Here is a 20,706-nt window from a genome sequence, read left to right on the forward strand (position 1 = left end):
AATATGGACTCACAGTTGATGACCCATTGGTCAAAAGAAGAAAAGCAAAGAAAAGGGCTAAAAAGGAGTATAAACAGTTTTCTAAATACTCCAAAGATAAAAGAAAGCCTTCTCAGCGGTATAAAGGCTGCTCCTCCAAAACAAAGAAAGGCTATTACAGGTATGTTCCAAGAACGCACTATTATAAACCCTCTGACATTCATTTACATACATCCAAGTAGGAGAGATGGAACAAGCTCACTTGCTGGTTGTGTGGCAAAACTGGACACACATCTTCAAGGTGCCCAGAAGGAGAGGAATCAAAGAAGAATAGAGGGAAGAAGTCCCAAGCCTTATTCCAGAGAGGCAAAACTGTCAAGCAAGAGGGACAGATACAATGTATGAAGTGTGGTGCCCAGTCTCATAGAACCGAACGCTGCCCAAATGTGGTAATCAAAGACCAAATACAACAGCAACAACTTGAAGAGTCATCCTTTGACTCCTATAGTTCTTCGTCTGAAGAAGATTTACAAGCACACATACAAGATGATTCATCTGCAGAATTTGAATCTTGTTCATGTCCAGAATCAGAAGAATGTGCTTGTCATATGCATTATGATTCTGATTCAGAATCATACAGTGATTCCAGCTCAGCAGGGGCTTCCACAAAGCTTGCTACAATGCTGCTACAGTGCTTGCTACAGTGCTGCTACAGTGTCGCGCGCTCTGTTGTCTTGGCCTTGCTGTGTCTCTTCGTTGGTCTTCACAGATCGACCTCTGGTGAACCTGTGGTGAACTTAGTGCGAACCTACTCGGATCTTTCACGCTCTGTGACCTTACACATGGCTTCCTTGCCTTTCAATGATCTAGTTTCCCCTAATGAACTTCCAGTGAACTTCGAGTGAAGATTATGAGACAACTACTACACAGCAGACGATTTATAAAAGCGCATAGGTATTCAAATGCAGAAAATGCCTTCTCATATTATTTCTCAGAAATGGATATAGATTACAGATTACAAATTATAGAGAGTATTCCTTACAGAGATAGACTATTGTTGCATTTATTGGACTTTTGCTTTTCACTGAGGAATAAGCATTACCGAAGGCTTCCTGGCAACAGATAGGCTCTGCCTAAGAATATACAAACTCAACTAGTATGCAGACTGACTTCAGACTTCTAATAGATCTGGCCACTTTAGGTTCTTACCAGTGCCAAGCACACTGATACGCAGGCTTCTCAGATCTCTAAACTCTAAGACTCTAACACACTCTGAATGCCAATGCCTCCATAATGAGCCTTACTCTCCATTTATAACAAATGAGAGGGGACAAACATTACTGTAGGGCATCTAAGAACAGGATAGAATCATTGCTTTCAGGTAACAACGAGGTGACATCCGCACAAATATTCTAGTCCGGAAAAGTAACACACTTATTCAAAATCTACGGAAAATATGTTGTCGACATTGTTTACAAAGTGGATGCTTTTGTATAGCAAAGCCCACGAGAAAATCTGGCCACAATTAAGTCCTTGTGACTGGACAACATTATTACAATAATGGATGCTTTTGTTGGTTAAGCCCATGAGAATCGTCAGAATACAGTAATTTCAGGGAATCTATGCTTTTTGTACAATAATTCATCCCATGCTTTGGTGAAAATTTTGCGAACAATCATGGGTTTCCCTAAAATAATTTGATGCTTGACTTTAGTAAGTACAAGCCATTCATAATGACGAGTCATATATTCTCTTAGTGTTTTATTGTCATCATGAAAAGGTTACCATTTTCCTTCCATCATTTCTTTGACAGTTTTATATGGGATGTGGAAGCAGTCTGGGATGTTATGCTAGAAACATATATCACAATGGAATCTACAGTGTGATTCATGATAAAGTGGGTCCATTGCTGTTTTCATGACACCGTAATCTGCCCACCATTTCTGTAGCCATTCACATTGTTGATTTCTTTGCATTATTCCCGTTGTTATGCTCCTATACCAATAGGTGTCATATTTCATGATTGACTGGTAAAATCCCAAATATGTTCATCCTTTCCATGCTGCAAAGGTTCCATATTTTGAAAAAAAATCAAAAAATTAAAAAATGAAAAGAGGGTATGCCCTAAAAGAAAGATCAAAGGGAAAAAAGAATGAAATGGTCAAAAAGAAGGAAAATGAACCCCAAATGAAGAAGACCAGGAAAGTGTGCTAGTCCAAAATGCCACTACTATTCTATTTTTGCAAAGAATCTCATGGTGCACAGTTGTTTGACTCTTGCCACAGTCGATGGATGGCCAAACAGCTTAATCTTGGCCAGTTCATGTTTAAATTTCTTGTTTTAGAGATAGAGAGCAAAATCTGTCCAAACAGTTCAAGCTTGGCAGATAAGTAGTTAGGTAGAGAAGCAAAGGTGCTCAACAGTTAAATCTGAGCCCCTGGAAGAAATAAGGGCAGACTTAGACAGGATGGCAGTTAAAAGAAAAGAAGAGAGTAAGGGTTTGCTAGTTTAAATGCACCCAAGGAAAAAGGAAGAAAAAATGTTAGATACAGTAGGCTGGGTAGGTAGTTTTGGTGTTGCAGAAGCAGGCTTATGAGTAATTTTGTCTTTCAAAGGTGATTCATCTCATGGATATCATAAGTATCATGGCAAGGTGTGGCTACAAATCAGGTGATGCATGTCTAACTTCCCTCCATACTTCTCCCAAAATCACTCACTAACCTCCCCACAAGGATGTTGGGATCTGCTCAATACTCCTAGTTCACTTCATTTCATGAAAAAGACTAAGTGAAACTCTGTTTTTACTTAGGATAAAAGAAGCCACATTTCTTGTGTAAAATCCTTACTTTCCCTATAGCCTAAGATCATCACTTAGCGCTTCCCATTTCATGAATCACATTAATTACATTTTAACTTTATTATTTAACTCCCTATGGCTATTTCCCCTTTCCCGTATGTTATTAATATATAAAAACCCCAAAATGTTTAATATTCCCCGCCTCGGTTGTAATATCAACCATATCATTATATTTTTGGGAATTAGTGGTTCATCCGGAACCATGTAATAACCCTCCCCACGCAAATATTGGAAAATTAATTAACGCCTGGTTAATTAACCATTAATCCCCCCGACAGCCAATAGCACATGCCCCGGGAAGTCTTAAACCATAACAAATATTTCGTGGGTCCCGCGCCGTGGTCCTCCACCATATCCCATTGACTGCCAATCGTTTGATCATGGCCCACCGATCGGACGGCCCACAGCAATATTGCGGCGCCCTTTCACACCAATCTTTAACGCCCAGGGAATGGTGGTATTCCTGTCATACCAAGGGACGCGTGGCACCCTCCCGCAGTGCTCACTGCCCTCCCCTCCGATACCACCTTGGCCCAAAAGCGGTGTGGGCCCAAAACCGCTTACCACCCCCGCTGCCTCCCCACTGACGTCATCACCACCTCATCCATGATGTCATCACCACATCATCACCACGTCACCCCGCTACACGACAAAACACCACGTCATGCTGACGTCATCCGAAAAAGGCGCCAAAAGCCCGCCAAACCAATTTTTGTCAAAAACCCGTGAAAGTGTCGTTTTCATTCATTTCTATTGGTTGCTTTCACGAGACCGGTGCATGCAAATTACGTCGAAGCTGCTACCAGAGCTCCAGTCCGCCACCCGACCAGCATAATCCGGCATCCCACTCTGCAATTCGTCGTCCAAACCTGCAAATTACTCCCATGCGCGTCCAAAAACACAGGTATTTACCCGTTTCACCTCCCAAAACCGTGTTTGTTTAGCTTTCCTCTGCAAAATTTTCCAAAGAAGCCAAATTCTAGTTGAATTCACCGTACTGCCTTCAAATAAGTGCACCAGAACCACTGCTCTTTACCCATTTTTGCCAAAAACCCTGCAAATTTCATTTTTCTCTGTAAATTTCACCCAGTGAGCTAAATTCAAATCGACTTTGGTCTGCAATTCCCGGAGAAAAGCCCCAGAACTATTGTTTTGCCTACTTTTGCTACAAAAACCCAAATTCCAATTTGAAAATCACAGAAAATTGAGCAATGGAAGCTCCGGTGGCCCTGAACATTGCTCCCCTCAATGCACCTCATAAAGACCTGGAGTGGTTACCCCTGGCTGATAGAGATTTTCAAATCCAAGACTTAACTGGTAATGAAAACCACCTCCAAGCATTTTGTGAAATTAGAAACAGTCACAGAAGTAACTCTGATTTATATGGAATATGGGAATCCAACCTGCCCAGGTACTACCTCCCCTCAGTCAATGTTTTTCCTGATATAATCCGCTTATGTTGTGCCAATTATGAACCTGTACAAAGAGCAGTCAAGAGTCCATCTGGAACTGTCCTCTTTTATATAACTCCTGAGTCCATAAATGAAATGTTACACTTCAAACCCATTCTGCCTCTGGCTCCTCTGTCTATGGGATTCTTGCTTGAGCAGGGCCCTAAAATACCAAACTCAGAGATAACCCGCATTGCTCAAACATTCATGAGACCAGATTGCCAGCCCAAATTCCCACCTCCCTTTCTACATGTCTGGTTCAATAAAGCTGGAAGATTCATCATTGATATGATATCCTATGTCCTGGGATTCAAGACAAGTGAATATGTTGATGAGACCACCCTAGTTTTGTTGTCCACATTTACTCCAGGACAACCCCCTGTTGTCAAATATGACTATGCTACTTTCATTTCCAACAAGATCCATGACCAACTCTTGAATCTAGACAGAGAAGGAGTCTTCAAGTATACCTCTTATATATATCATTTGTTCCTGTATTTCCAAACAGACAGTTTTCAGTTTCCCATCAGAAAATTGGATTCTAAAGGAGAAAGGAGGTCTGTGATCTTTTGGACCTCAGTCTTCCATGAAGTCCATAACTCTCCTTACACTTACTGTGAATTCATTGATTTGTTTATACATCCGGTCTCCTCTCTACTGATGAGAACTCCTCCTCCTAGACTCTCTGGTGATATGCAGAAAATTTTACAGCTCTCCAAAAGCTACAAAATAGGTGACTGGTACTTCTACTAGAATCACATTGAAATCAGAATATATGGCTGTGAGCTGTGCCCTTATAAGCTGCCCAAATATGTGCCTATGAGACTGTTTGCTCTAGAATATTTCAGGCAATTTATCAACTCAGATTTGACTCACTTTTATGGTGCAAAGAAAAAAGCTCAGCTGAAATTAAGAAACCAGTTAGGCCCTTTTATCATTAACAAAAAGGAAGCATGGCAAGATGCTGATAAAATATTGGGGGAACAACTCAAATTAAAGAGGAGCTTTTGGTGGGTACCCTATGACCCAAATGGCTTTATCACTGAAAGAAAAGTAAAAAATAGGCTATCAGCCTATAAACATTGTAGGATCCCTGAAATAGAGCAATTTTCTAATCAGGATGAGTGGGTAGAGGGCACATTAATTGAAGAACTCACTGAGGAAGAAAAAATGGAACAAGCTATGAAAAATCTAGAAAAGACTCTTGACCTGGACTCTTTTGGACATGCATTTTTCGAGCTGCCTCAGCAGACCGGAGTGGGTACATCATCTGCTGGAACTTCACAGCAACCTGCCCAAGAAAGCACTACACCAGCTGCAGGGACATCAAAGGGAAAAGAAGTGCTAGATGCAGAGCAGCACATAATGACAGATCAGCCAGCATCATCAAAGGAACAGGGCCAAGGGCAAATTCCTCCTATCCAGACCAAAGCACCAGAGATACCAGCATTACAGACTCCTCTAAATGAGGAAAAGGGCAGGAAAAGAGACAGAGAAGAAGCCACACCTGTAAGTGGACCAGCAAAGCAACCAGGGGCAAAAAGGCAAAGAATAAATCCTCTACTTGAAGAGGAAATTATTGAGGAAACCATAGAAAGCCCAAGAGGCGAGAGGGCAACCAACCCACAAATCTCCCCGGTAATAGAAACATCCACCAGCTCTCATAGGCAGGACCTAGAAAGGCAGCATAGTGTGGAAGTTTCATCCACCAGACCATCAAGCAAGCAGGCCTCAGATGTCAAAAGAACATTCACAGAAATTAAGGCTAGAAATGATCCATTGAGGCTGCAACTTTATGACCAATTTCTCAAGATGACCCCCGCCAACCAGCAAAGGCTAATGTCTGCATATGACATTAAAGAAGGAAAAATGATCTTGAGCCACTTTAAGCCCAAGGTGCAACAACCACAGTCAACAGCTAACTACATTAGAACAAACTTGGAGGTCATTGCTAAATACATTCATCCTATGGACCAGATTGAGTTGCACAAGAAAACTGGAGAGATGGTCTACTCTACATTGGCAGATAAGGCAATGTTGGCTTATAAATTGCAGAACTCATTAAACAACACATCTGCCCAACTAGATTTGGAAAAGGCATCTTCTTTAGCCAAGGACAATAGGATAAAGTCCTTGGAGGATATTATCATTGAGCTGGGACATGATCCCAAGGATGCCAAAGGAATAAAAGCATTGATTAAGAAGAAGGAAGAGGACATTGCTGCCCTCAGGAAACAATTGAAGCTGCCTACTACCATGCATCCACAAACTACAGAGGTTGTGCAGAAAAAAGCAGAGGAGGACATGATGGACTTGCTGATGAGAATGAATCAAAGATTAAGCGAGATAGAGCAGGCCTTGGAGAAAGCACTACAAGATAAGCAGGGAGAGTCGACCTCCCAACCATCTCAAATAGCTCCAACAGTCACAACTTCTCCTCCCATAGTTACAACAGCAGTGCCTCCCACTGGCCCAGCATCAGCAGCAGGTACTTCAGCAACAACAACAACAGCAGGCAGCAGCACTACCATGACCACTGAGGAGTTAATAAAAGCTATGGAGGAATTAAAACTCCAAGTATCAGAATTAAAAGAGGCCAAAGAGAAATTGGCAAAATTAGAAGTGAGTTATGACAAATCTAAAATGACTGTGGCAGAAAAGACAAGAGAGGTGAAAGCATTAGAGAACAAGGTAAAAGCATTGGAAAAGGACCTCTCTTTAGATAAGCCTCTGGGAGAAATCAAAGGCATTTTGTGGGCTAACATCAATCAATCCATCTGTAATATATGGAGATCTATTCAGGTTATATATGAGCAGATTGACTTGATAGCAGCAGCCCAGGTGGAAATTCAAAAGGCCAGAAATTTATTGGGACATATGCCCGAACAGGCCAACAGGTTAATAAATTTTTTGAATACTAAAACCAGTGAAGAACTAGCAGCACTGGACATCAGAGACAGGACATGCACCATTCTAACAGTCAAAAGAGTTCTGACCATGAGAACCCTGATGCAGAATTTGGAGAGGAAGAGCCAGGACATGCAAGTGGAGGTAAATTCTTTTGTAGAAAGATTTGCAGTTTTGCATGAAAGGGGCTTGCCAAGTCTGGTGGGAAAAAATGAATGCCTGTTGAGACAAGCTGAGTACATGCACAGGTTGAATAAACATGTTGTTGATCAACTAAATGCATCATCAAGTACTTCAGCAGAGAAAACCCTTCCATCTGGCCAAACTCTCTACAACAACTTGGAAAATCTCTTCTATATTGAGCATGAAGTGAAACATCTCTTTACAGTCCAGCCTAACTTCTACAGGTACACAAACGCTGATGAGACTTTGAGAAAGCTACTAAGACATCAGTTACCAGAAGAGCAGTGGTGGCAAAGCATGTTGGAAATCCTATAGGCACGTTTCAACTTTTGTTTTACCCAGGATACAACAGATACCATAAAGCGGAGGGAGGAAACGGATGAGAGTTATGCGGGGTAGCAATGTATCAAATCAAAATTAAATGCACCCAAGGAAGCCGAGGCAGCAGCACGGAATATCAGTGGGAACAACCACCAGCCGACTCACTGAGCTTACAGTCAACACATCTCACCAACTGAGCGGCCAGCGCAACAGCAATTACTTCTTCATTTATTTCTCCCTGTTTTCAAGATCATTTACTTCTCCTGTAAAGTAGGTAGAAGAAGTTATTACTAGATATTATCTCTTTGAGATATTTTGTAAACACTTTTGTACAAATACCTCCCCAAGCGAAGTATTAGGGGTTGGTGATACATTTCTTAGACTGCGTTGTAAATCTAAAAAACTTCTGAATACAAACGCTGTTGGAATCCATTGTTGTTGGACTCTCTGGATGTGGAATTGATAGTAGAGGACTATGCTACAGAATTCCTGAATCATTTTTTGGATCAACAAGTCTCTCTTACTTGTGTTTTAAATTTCTGTGTTTACTATATCATATATGTTTCATGATCTGAATAATAGGGAAAAAGAATAACTCAGAATTTGTTTGCAAGCACTCTGAGTTCAATCTTTGTTATTATTAATGTTTTCTTCAGAATTAGCATAAGCAGGAATTCTCAATTGTTCCTGTTTCCCCTGGTTCTTACATCTTGAATATTAGCTAAGGAATTCTTAACTGCTCCCTGGCAATATTCATCCAATTTCCCTCTGTCAACATGATGAAAGATTCTTAATTGCCCTTCACCCACTGACTCCATCCCACCTGATTCTAGCTTATAAATTGTTCCATGATTGATTACCTTGCTCTGTAGTACCACCCTCTATCAAAGAAACCATATCCAGCAGTTCATCCTCATAGACTCCATTAGCCCAATGGACTGAACTTCTCAGATTTTTACCCCTATTCTATTGAATTTCACCATCCAAAAATCAAACAAACCCTTGTACTTCATAACTAGCCTAATATACCTCAAAAAAAAGCTAAATCATAAAGAGAGAGCCCTCTCTGGATGCATATTGGCTAGAACCTGCATCTAAAAGATTTGTTTGTGGTTACCTCGGCTGTATTCCCTTTTCTACAACTTTTGGGGAACAACCTGAGTGATAACACCCATTGTACTAAATTTTAATTTAGTATAATGGGTTTCTTCTTTATCATCCACATTCAGCAGATCCCACCATAGCTGTTTGTATGCTACAAAATCATACACTGTGTCTGGAAAGATTAGCTTAGGATCTCCTCCTGGCCATAATGCAGAAGTCTGAGTAGGCATGGGCCATGCAAGATTGCGGGTTCGGTTGATGCAGAAATATTTTTCATAAATTCCACGGCGAATACCTCCATGACACCAGATACCCGTGATATCATGAAAATCCCTTTGAAGGGCATCTTCTGCATACAATGCATCTCTTTTAGCTTTTGTGTAAATCATGTCATGGATCCACTTACTCCCTTTTGGGTACACCCTTCTTTCTGGTACAAGATGCTGAATGTCAGTATGCGCTTGCAAATTGGCATCTAATACCTTGGTGTTTCTTAACTGCCAAGTTGGCTTCCATTTGTCTCTGTATTCTTCCCAGTCCTGGTTGTCTGGTATGGTGCGCAAGACTTCCTGCTTCTAACTTTGGTCCCATTCTATGACTATGACCATGATATGTTCTTGTGGCTGGATAAACTCCCTGCTGAGAAAATCTGGGAGACAGTTCTTTGTGCCCTTTATATGTTCAACTTGAAAATCGAAGTTGGCAAAGAGTGCTTGCCACCTGGAAAATTTGGCTTCACCTGGTTTCTTGATATCCTTAGTTAAAACCTTCTGCAAAGCTGAAGCATTAGTCCGAAGCAAGAACTGCTTGTTTATTAAATGGACATCAAACTTGCTTATACAGTTCCGTTGAATTAAATATTACAGGAAATACGAGTTACTCAATTTTATATATTTTAAATATTATGGTTATGAAGAGGATTAAATGCTACCAGAAATATGATTTGTTTATTTTATTTTATATTAATAATTGAAATTTAAATATTAATGTTTAAGTAAAAATTTATAATATTAAAAATTTAGTAAGTTTTTTAAATTTTATTTTAATAGTAAAATGTAGTGTAATACTTGTATTATGTTAGTAAGTTGTTTTTATTATTATTCTGATTAAATAGTAATAACAATGAAATTATTTTTTATTTGTTTGTGAGAGATCTTTATGAATCTTTAAGATATTGTTGGTTTAGTGGTGAGATAATATGTATACTTCTAGCAAATTAATAACTATGTTGGTTTATTATTATTCTGATTAAATAGTAGTAGCAATGAAATTATTTTTTATTTGTTTGTGAGAGATCTTTATGAATCTTTAAGATATTGTTGGTTTAGTGGTGAGATAATATGCATATTTTAAGCATATTAAATTTCAAAAATTATGCATTCAAGTTAGTTTAGTTGCCATAGCTTGAGTCTATAAGTTTTTGACAAATTTTGAATAGAGGAAAGTAAATCATTTAGGATCCTCGAAAGCATACATACAAATTGAAAATTAAATGGTTGTCACTTTCTCTTTCCAACTTCAAGATGCATACAACTCTCAAAGTTTAATGTTCCTAACGAATTTATTTTTCCCTTAATATTTTAATTTGCACAACACTTTTAGTACCCATCCATCAACACATGCACATATATGTTGGGAGTGGGATTGTTGAGCAAACAACCTCAAGGATACTATCAAATACACTCATTAGCAGTAGGCACCTAACAATGATGAGTTTCAAGAAACATAGTTTTGGTGGATACCCAACAATATTAGCTAGAGAATGCACTTGTAAAGATAACAAATACCATTTATAGCAATCGACGACCCTTTTGTGCTACTAGCTAAATGCATCCTCCTTTACATCCATGGGGGCTTCACTGGGGAGCAATACTATACCATGTGGGTTCACATTGGAGGATATATATTCAGGAAAAAATGTCATAATATATTGAGCATATAATAGGGGGTAAAATATTTTTATATTGAAAGGTATAAAAAATGGAGCTCAAAGTCAATGAAAAAATATGAAGGGGTGTCAAAAATGCAAATGAAAAAATGGATACTTACAATATCTAGTAAAAGTAGGGGCTTTTTAAATTGGGAAGGTATATTGGGTTCGTATTGGTAGGGGGTTAAATAATGTGATTTTTAGAGGTATTTTCCAATATATAGTAATATTAAAGGTACTATTTAGTATGTCACGATGCACTTGCTATGTTAGAGGTTCACTGAGAGAAGCCCCCGTGTTTACATCTAGTGATTTAGGAATGGAAACCTTCCTCAAACACTTGTTGATCTATGGTTTTTTCATTTTGTATCTTGGATATCATCTATCCAATGATCATTGTCGCAAACATCTTAGTTTAAATGTAAGCCTATACATTGTCTTTTGCATTCCTTCTTCAATATTAATAAAGCTCTAGTAGAATTCAAGTGGACCCAAGTGCTTATTAAAATTTCTATACAGAGCTTACACATATTTCATGGATTTCTTTAAGGTATATCTATAGCTTTTTTCATATATTCATTAGGCTTTCTCATAGTTGATGATTTTTTTTTGGACACACAACATTCAGATTTAGTTGCCAAACAAATGGTAAATTTTATTTTAGAATGTCACATCAAAATCTATAGATTTGTAAGGAAAGATGGTATGGTAATGTGTGATTAAAGTTAAAAGTAAGATGTGGTAATATGTTAAGGGACTAATTTGTAACAACCCTGGGTTAAAGTTTCATGTAAATAAAAGGACACAATAAAGGAAAAAATAAAACCAAGGTCATGGGGGCACGCATTCCAATTTGAATGAGGGGAAAAGCATTACATTGGGCATCACTTGTGGTTAATTATTTATTGGCTATGGAAATGGGCATTGACATTGGCATTGACAAAAAGGAAAAGGGCAATAAGTGGCAATTAATTCAAGAAGTAAAGGAAAATAAGAGAAAAGGAAGATGAAGAGACAAGAATATGCATGTAAGAAAAATTGAAGAAAAGAGGAAAAGAAATGAAAAAGAAAAGAGGGAGAGAACATTCTAACACACTCTTGGACATTCTACCATTGTTCACTTGGAGGAAAAGAAAAATTGTAAAACAATTTCTGGCACTTTTTCGATCTCTTCGTTTTCCTTGAAAATGTAGTTTAGGCCCTCAAAACAGTCTCGGAAGTTTAGGACCCGAAAAAATGCCAAAAATAAAAAGTTGTGTTAAATTTAAGGAAACAAAACTGAAAGTAAATAATTTTGGGTCAAGTTAGGTTGATAATAGTGTGATCATGTGTCACTAGGTGTTTGTAATCAGTTTTGGACATGTGGACCCCATTTTCCATAAGTGCATCTTGGAAATTGGGTCATGCATAGTAACTCTCATCTCATGTTTACCCTGGTGAGCAGGTTAAAGTGGGTAAATATGGGGTGGGGTGTTACAGAGTGGTATCAGAGCAAGTTCACAACATTGGACCTCAAGGTAAAAGCAAATTGTATGCAAATCCATATGTTTGACATGTATGTATGTCGGTTATTGTTGCATGCATGACATTTAATTTATCATTATTGTGGTATGAACTAATATGATTTTGATATTATTATGTATCATGCTAATCTGGATTGACCTATGCAGATGTAATAGGCATACCAGAAGTAAATTGAGGTAATGATTTTGATTATGCTTTTATTTAGCTAACAATGGCATATTGCAGGAAAATGGAAGGTCAAGAGATGAAGAGCAGAATAGTTGAATACAACTTGTATGACTCCTCATATAGGCCAAAAGAGAAATTAGTGGGATGGGAGAACTCAGTTGAGCAGCAGGGAGAGGGAGACTCTCCTGATCTAGCAAACACATTGAGAAGTTTGAGGGTAGAGATCAAAAGTTGTAAAGTTGATAATGAGTGGTCGATTGAAGCCCAGGAAAGGCTTGCAAATCTCAAGAAAAGAAAGCGCATGAGATTAATGTAGTCATTCTTCAAAGCCTTTCATATTTGCAGACGCAGGGACAACCGCAGACCAGTCATGGAGACATATAGGAACAAAAGACTAATGGGGCAGATCGAAGCAGGTCCCATAGAAGGTACAAGATGGATAGGGATGATATAGTAAAGAGTGGTAGACTCTTGGATACACATGAGAGGAGGGCTAATACGCATGGATTTTATTCTAGCTTTGCTTGTACGAGACATCATTACCATCACTGCCAACATTACTACAGGAAGAGTGGGAAGGAGTACTTGCTAGAGGAATTCAAGAAAGCCAAGCCCCTTACTTTCAATGGTGATACAACTACGTTAGAGGATGCAGAAGCATGATTGCATGGAATGAGGAAATTCTTCAAACTTCATGATTACTCGGAGAATATGAAAGCCAAGATAGCTACCTTCAGTCTTAAAGGAAAAGAAGATATTTGGTGGGAAGATGTCAAACACGTCAGGGGCATCAGTGAAGAGAAGCTAACTTGGGAATACTTTGAGAGACTATTCAGAAAGAAGTACCTATTTGAGAGGTATTATGATGGAAAGGCTAAGGAATTTAGGAGCTCAAGATGGGTTCCATGTCAGATGAAGAATAGACAACCACATTTATAGAGCTACTGAGATATGTGCCATATCTCAAGGACGAGAAATCAAAGATCCAAATGTTCATCAATGGGCTGTCAATATCATTCAAAGAACAGATTGAGTTTCATGAACCTTGTTCATTAGAGGAAGCCATCGAGAAGTTGAAGCATTGCTATGAATAGTCAAATCGAAAGCCTGAGTTCAAGTGTGCCTGTAAGGGTAGCGATAAGACTAAAGGAAAATGGCCCAAGAAGTGAGGAAGATCTCAGGATGCAGGAGAGAAGGAAAATGTGGCCCCTCATAAGAATTTCAATGTAACTGAGAAATGTCGTGGATCTCAGCTTGTGGAACAACAGAATAAAGGAAATGGAAAAGAACCATTGAAGTGTTGGACTTGTGGTGGAGATCATCACAAGAATTAATGTGTAATGTATCAGGGTGGTATACCTCAGATCTACAGTCCTCAAGAGGCACAGACAGTTGGGGATTTAGCTTGGAACATTCTCAGGATCTATGCAACAGTTGATAATAGGCAGGTAGACCACCAAGCATCTATCATTGAGATGGAAGGTGAGCTGTTTTATCAAGTCATTTCCATTTTGATTGATTCTTGATCAAATTATAGATATATTAGTCCTAACCTGGTGGATCAGTGTTGTTTGAATAAAGAGATGGATGTAGAATCTTGGTTGGTGTAATTGGATATAGGGACCAAGAGAAGAGTTCACCATTAGCAGAAATCTTGTCCATTTGAGCTTAATGGCATGCGTACAATAGCATTTTTGAATTTGCTTCCTTTGGGTTCATATATCATGCTACTGGGCATGGATTGGTTGTTTATTCATGGGACTAAGGTAGATTTCTATGAGAAGGCCATTAAGTGCCTAGGTGACACTAGAGAAAATAGAGTCTTGCATGGAAAGCATAAGCCTACATCATTGAGGATGATTATAGCCATGCATGTTAAGCACAACTAGAGAAAAGGATGTGTATTGTTTGCAGTACATATTTCTAGTGACAAAGGATTGGATTATAAGGATGGTGAAGTCATAAAGAGGCATTCTATCTTACAACAGTTTCAAGATGTGTTTCATACAGAGATTTTAGAGTTTCCTCCTCATAGAGAGGTGTATTTCTCTATTGATTTGATACGAGGAGCTGCACTAGCATCTAAGGCACCATACAAGATGAACACTCCTAAGTTGGTGGAATTAAAGTTACAGCTTAAAGAGATGTTTGATAAAGGATACATAAGGCCAAGTGTATCTCCTTAGGGAGCACCAATGTTGTTTGTAAAGAAGAAGGGTGATACTCTCAGATTATGCATTGATTATAGGCAACTGAACAATGTGACTATCAGCTCAGGGGGGCTGTTGTATTTTCAAATATTGATTTGAGATCAAGATCATATCAGGTGTGCATCAAAGAAGAGGACATCTACAAGACTGCATTTCATACTAGGTATAGCCACTATGAGTTTGTGGTGGTTCCTTATGGTCTTACCAATGCTCCAGCCACCTTCATGTGTTTGATGAACAATGTGTTACACCCTTACTTGGATAAGTTTGTTATAATCTTTGTTGATGATATATTGGTATACTCAAAGAATGAGGAAGAGCATGCAGAGCACCTGGAAGCGATATTGAGATTGTTAAGAGAGCATAAGTTGTATGCCAAGCTCAACAAGTGTAGTTTCTTTCAGTCTCAGATTCATTACTTGGGACATATTGTTTCGAAGGAAGGGATACAAGTGGACCCAGAAAAGATTAAGGCTATCCTGGAATGGCCAACTCCAAGGAATGTGGACAAGGTCAGATCATTCATGGGAAGAATAGGTTATTACAAGAGGTTCATATGGAACTTCTCCAAGATTGGCTATCATATCCCATATTTGCAGAGAAAAGGGAATAAGTCTGAATGGACTATTGAATGTGTAGTCAGCTTTAATCAATTGAAGCATTTGATTATCAGTGCTCCAGTTTTGAGGATTGTAGATTTTGATAAGGACTTTGTGGTTTGTACAGATGCATGTAAGGAAGGAATTGGTGGAGCCTTGATGAAGGAAAGGAAGGTGGTTTTATATGAATCACTAAGGTTGAATGAGCATGAGCATAATTATGTGACTCATAACCTTGAGTTGGCAGCTATTATTCATGCATTGAATAAGTGGAGACATTATCTCCTTGGCAAAAAGTTCATTTTGATGAGTGATCATAGTGGGCGAAGGTACTTGTTTGACCAACCTAATTTGAATACAAGGCAAGCTAGATGGTTGGCTACTCCCAATGAGTTTGACTTTGAAATTAGGCATATCAAAGGAAAAGAGAATCAGGTTGCGGATGCACACAGTAGCATAGTGTAAGTGAATCATATTTCAGTTGTGTTTTCTTATGGGACAAGTTTAAAGGAGTGGATCTTACATGCAGAGAAACATGATGACAAGTACCAGTAGCTGAAGCAGAGAATGAAAATGACAAGGTGAGGGTGATAAGGATGAGGAGTATCACCTCACAGCAGATGACTTGGTTAAATTCAAGAGAAGGATCTATGTGCCTATTAGTGGTGAGTTTAAAAAGCTCAGTTTGAGATAATTTCATGTCAAGCCATTTTAAGGCCATTTAGGATACCAAAAGACTTTGACAATTGTTAAGAAGTTATACTATTGGCCTAATTTGAAGAAAGAGGTGACCAAGTTCATTGCTAAGTGTTTGGATTGTCAATAGGTGAAAGTTGAATGCAGGCATCCAACTAGTCTATTGTAGCCTATTTCAATTCCGAAATGGAAATGGGAGGGCATTTCCATGGATTTCATTACATGATTGTCAAGGACATCAAAGAAACTTGACTCCATGATGGTTGTGGTTAACAGGTTGAGCAAGGTAGCCCACTTCATTGAAATGAAGTCTACTAATTCAACTAGCGAAGTGGTTTAAAACTTCATTAATGAAATAGTGAGGTTGCATGGAGTTCCCAAGAGGCTTATATCATATAGAGATTCCAAGTTCACTTCCAAGTTTTAGAAGGATTTTTTTACAGACTTGGGAACATATCTAGCCTTTAGTACAACTTATTATCCATAGAAAGATGTGCAAACAAAGAGGATTAACAAGATCCTTAAGTATATGTTGAGGATGTATGTCATGCATCAACAAAAGAAGTGGGAGGAGTATCTTCCACTAGTGGAGTTTGCTTATAATAATGGGTATCAAGAATCCTTGAAGATGAGTCCATTTGAGGCTCTTTATGGGAGGAGTTGTAATAATCCTATCGGTTGGAGTGATCTAGTGAATAGGATGTTGATTGGACTTGATAGGTTACAAGAGATGGAGCAAGAGATGCATGTTGCCAAAAAGAATTTAAAGGTAACACAGGACAGGCAGAAGAGCTATGTGTATCAACATAAGGCATTCAAGGAGTTTTAGGTTGGAGAGCATACGTACTTGCATATCAAGCCCAAGAAGAGCTCCTTGAGGATTGACTCACGTGCCAAGTTGGAACCTTTATATTTTGGGCCTTTTGAGATCCTTTGAAGGAATTTAGACTAGTGGCCTACAAACTTGCTTTGCCCCCATCCATGAAAGTCCATGATGTTTTCCATGTTTCATTGCTTAAAAGATATGTGTAGGATGCTAATCATGTGATTGATTAGTCTGTATTGTGGTGAAACCAGAGGGAGAGTTTCATCCAGAGCCTAAATGCATCTTGTAGCAGAAGAAGCTCATGCTCTGGAACCGAGCAATAGAGCAAATTAAAGTGCAATGGAAGAACTTTGGGCCTGATGAAGCTACATGGGAGATGGTTGATTAGATGTGGGTATTATATCCTTTTTTTATTTCTAGTTGAAGCAAATATGTTTATATATATTTATATGCATCTCATTGTAAATATTGCATCGAGATGTGTTTATAAAGTTCTATAAGTAGTGTATGTGTCATGGTTTTAGTAGTTTTATCTTGTCGTAAGGGTCACAGAACACCGAGGACAGTGTTCCCCCTAGGGGGATGGGTTTGTAACAGACATGGGTTAAAGTTTCATGTAAATAAAATGACATTATAAATACAAAAATAAAACCAAGGTCACTAGGACACACATTCCAAGCTGAATGAGGGGAAAAACATTACATTAGGCATCACTTGTGGTTAATTATTTATTGGCTATGCAAATGGGCATTGACATTGGCATGGGCAAAAAGACAAAGGGCAATAAATGACAATTAATTCAAGAAATGAAGGAAAATAAGAGAAAGTGAAGATGAAAAGACAAGAATATGCATGCAAGGGAAATTGAAGAGAAAAATAAAAGAAATGAAAAAGAAAAGAGGGAGAGAACATTCTAACACACTCTTGGACATTCCAATATTGTTCACTTTTTTGTCTCATCGTTTTCCTTGAAAATGTCTTTTCGGCCCTCAAAATGGCCTTGGAAGTTTAGGACTCGAAAAACTTCCAAAAATATGAAGTTGTGTTAAATTTAAGGAAACAATAAAGAAATAGTGTTGGGTCAAGTTAAGTTGATAACAGTGTGATTATGTGTCATTGGGTGTTTGTAGTCAGTTTTGGACACTCCATAAGTGCATCTTGGAAATCGAGCCATGCATAATAACTCTCATCTCCTGTTTACTGTGGTGAACAGGTTAAAGTGGGTAAATGTGGGGTGGAGCGTTACATAGTTATTCAAGAAGATGATCCAAAGGTAAGAGTAATGCTCAAAGAAAAGAGAAAGACACTTTAAGATATTTGTATATAGAGATCTTCACACTTAAAAACCATGTTGAAATTGCTTTTGGATTGGACTATGTGTAATTCCGGAAACATCTAAAACAAAGACATTTCAAGTGAACATGTTAGGATATTTGTGTATAAAGGTTTTCACACTTGAAAACCATGTTGAAATTATTGCCAGAAAGTTGAGTGAGAAGTTGAGATGGGAGACTTGGGATAAATAAAATTTTGATGAGGGTGAACATTAAGAGTAAGAAGAGTGAATTAGGGAGAAGATTAATGAAAAAGCAATAAACGAGGAAAAGACCAAGTAGAAAAGAAATTAATAAAATAAAGAACCAAAAAATTAGGAAAGGAATTCAAGAATTACACGCAGTACACTCTAAAAACAATTTTAACTAGAATAGGGTAGTTAAAGTCTGCGAATACATTGGAAAAAGCGAAAAAGAAAACACAAGTTGAAAAGCATTTTCTTCCTTTACGTGTATCTGTACCTTTCCTCCACTTGCTTGCACGCATGCGTTAGTGACGTCACTACATTTCCCTTCAGCAACAGCATAATTGTACACATAAGCACTTCATGCTCCCGGGTCCAAAGACAAGACGAATCTTAACAGCAGCCATTCATGCCAACGTGGCAACATCGCACAGCCGTGTCGTTTTCGTATCCACATCAGACAGCTGGCCCCGTTGGAATTCAAATTAATGTGGTCATACGATGTCGGCCGAAGCTTAGGAGATATTGTTGGGTTGGAGCATTGACAAACGACAAATTCTTGTTATTGCGTTGAGGGAGGAACAACGAAATTATGGTAAAGTGGGTGTGTTCCCTCGTTGATGGTTTAGTCTTATCCTAGTAGACCATCTCTACTCTCACATTTTTACTTTATACCCCTTCTCTGTTGTAATACCTAGTTCTTGCACAAGGACTTGACCTTATGTGCTTTGGAACTTAGTTCTAAGTGAATTACACCTAGTTTTCTCAGGGTGCTTTATGTAAATGTTGCCTATTCAGCACTAACTTCCAGTGTGAGATAGTGACCTACAAAGAGCATAATGGGCTTTTCCAAATTCAATGGACCCCATTTAATGAAGAAATGGATCTTTGATGCTTAAAGGATACAGGTGATTGAAAAATGGTGAAGGTCCTACCAATTGAAAACCTAGAATTAGAGAAAACATAAATGCTCTCTATAAATCCCCTACAAAGAGTATAATGGGCTTTTTCAAATTCAAAGGACCCCATTTAATGAAGAAATGGATCTTTGACACTTAAAGGACCCAAGTGATTGAAAAATGGTGAAGGTCCCACCAATTGAAAACCTAGAATTAGAGAAAACATAAATGCTGTCTCTAAAATCCTTGGGTAAATTACCTTCTAGACGAAATTGTAAGCTTCATCATTTCAATATTCAAAAATCTCTTTATCAAGGTTAAAAAAAACTTTAAATCCATGTACATGTAAGTTGCTTTTTAATATTTCCTTGTTTTACAGATGGTGGGATGGTTGCTCTAGCCATTGAGCAATATTAATAATATTTCCTTGTCTAAATTATTAGAACTTTTCATATTTAATATTTTAATTTTTTCAAGTAACTAAATTAGTTATACATTTTATATTTAATATTAATTTTTGTAAGTAATATCAAAAATATTTATTTATCTAAATGATTAGAAATTTTCATATTTAATATTTTAATCATTTTGGACATTTTTATATTTATTATTAATTTTTGTAAATGATCGTGAAAAAAATATACCAAAAAAATAATTATTCCTATCTTTTGTTTATAAGTTAAAGTGTAATAGTTTGAATAGTTGAAAAGTAAATTTCATATTTTTTTCATTTCTATTCAATTTTTAATGATATGTTTAACTTATTGTGATAATGTTATAAAAGTTGATGCCCCATAATGGGACACGCTATAGGTATATTTTTCAATATTTCAATTTTTACTAAGTTATAATTTATTTCTTTATTTAATGTGCACTTTATTGTGTATACTTTTGGATTATAATGATAACTACTCAATTTGATTTCATGCTTAATTCAAATCATTTTAACCATGTTAATGGTTAAAATGAAATCTTGTTTATGTTACAATTTATATTCTTTTAACCAAAACCATCTAATAACAATGTGGAATACTCATTTTTTCCTTCTTCTTTTTTTTTTTTACTTCAACTCACACATTTTGTTGATCTTCCTTAAAGGGATTATGAGGCACCACATCATAAATAAGGATAAATGAGCAAACACCGAATGCTTTCCCCAAAATTTTTAGAAGGTGAAATTTCAACTAGTTAAAGTGATAATTCAATTAGTTAATGAGAGACTACCCATTCACCTTACAAGAAAATTTATATTGGTGTGTTCCATTTTTAAGTTTGCCATAATGTGGAAATAAAAATGTCTTTAACATTGAGATAATATTCAAGTTTGAACTCCACAATAAAGGTAAAAATATTTTAAAATCAACTATTACAACTAGCATAATTAAAAATATACTTGTACAATAAATAAAATTTCTGAACATCATTTCAAGAACTAGGGATTGATTAAGTGCTTTTATAATGGAATATTATCTTGCATTAATTTATTATTTTAAATTTCTTTTTTATTTTATTTATTTATTAAATATTTATAAA

The sequence above is a fragment of the Pinus tabuliformis genome, chromosome X, assembly GCF_031772625.1.
Source record: "Pinus tabuliformis cultivar Carrire ecotype Pingquan chromosome X, CPIR1, whole genome shotgun sequence".
NCBI classification, from domain to species: Eukaryota; Viridiplantae; Streptophyta; class Pinopsida; order Pinales; family Pinaceae; genus Pinus; species Pinus tabuliformis.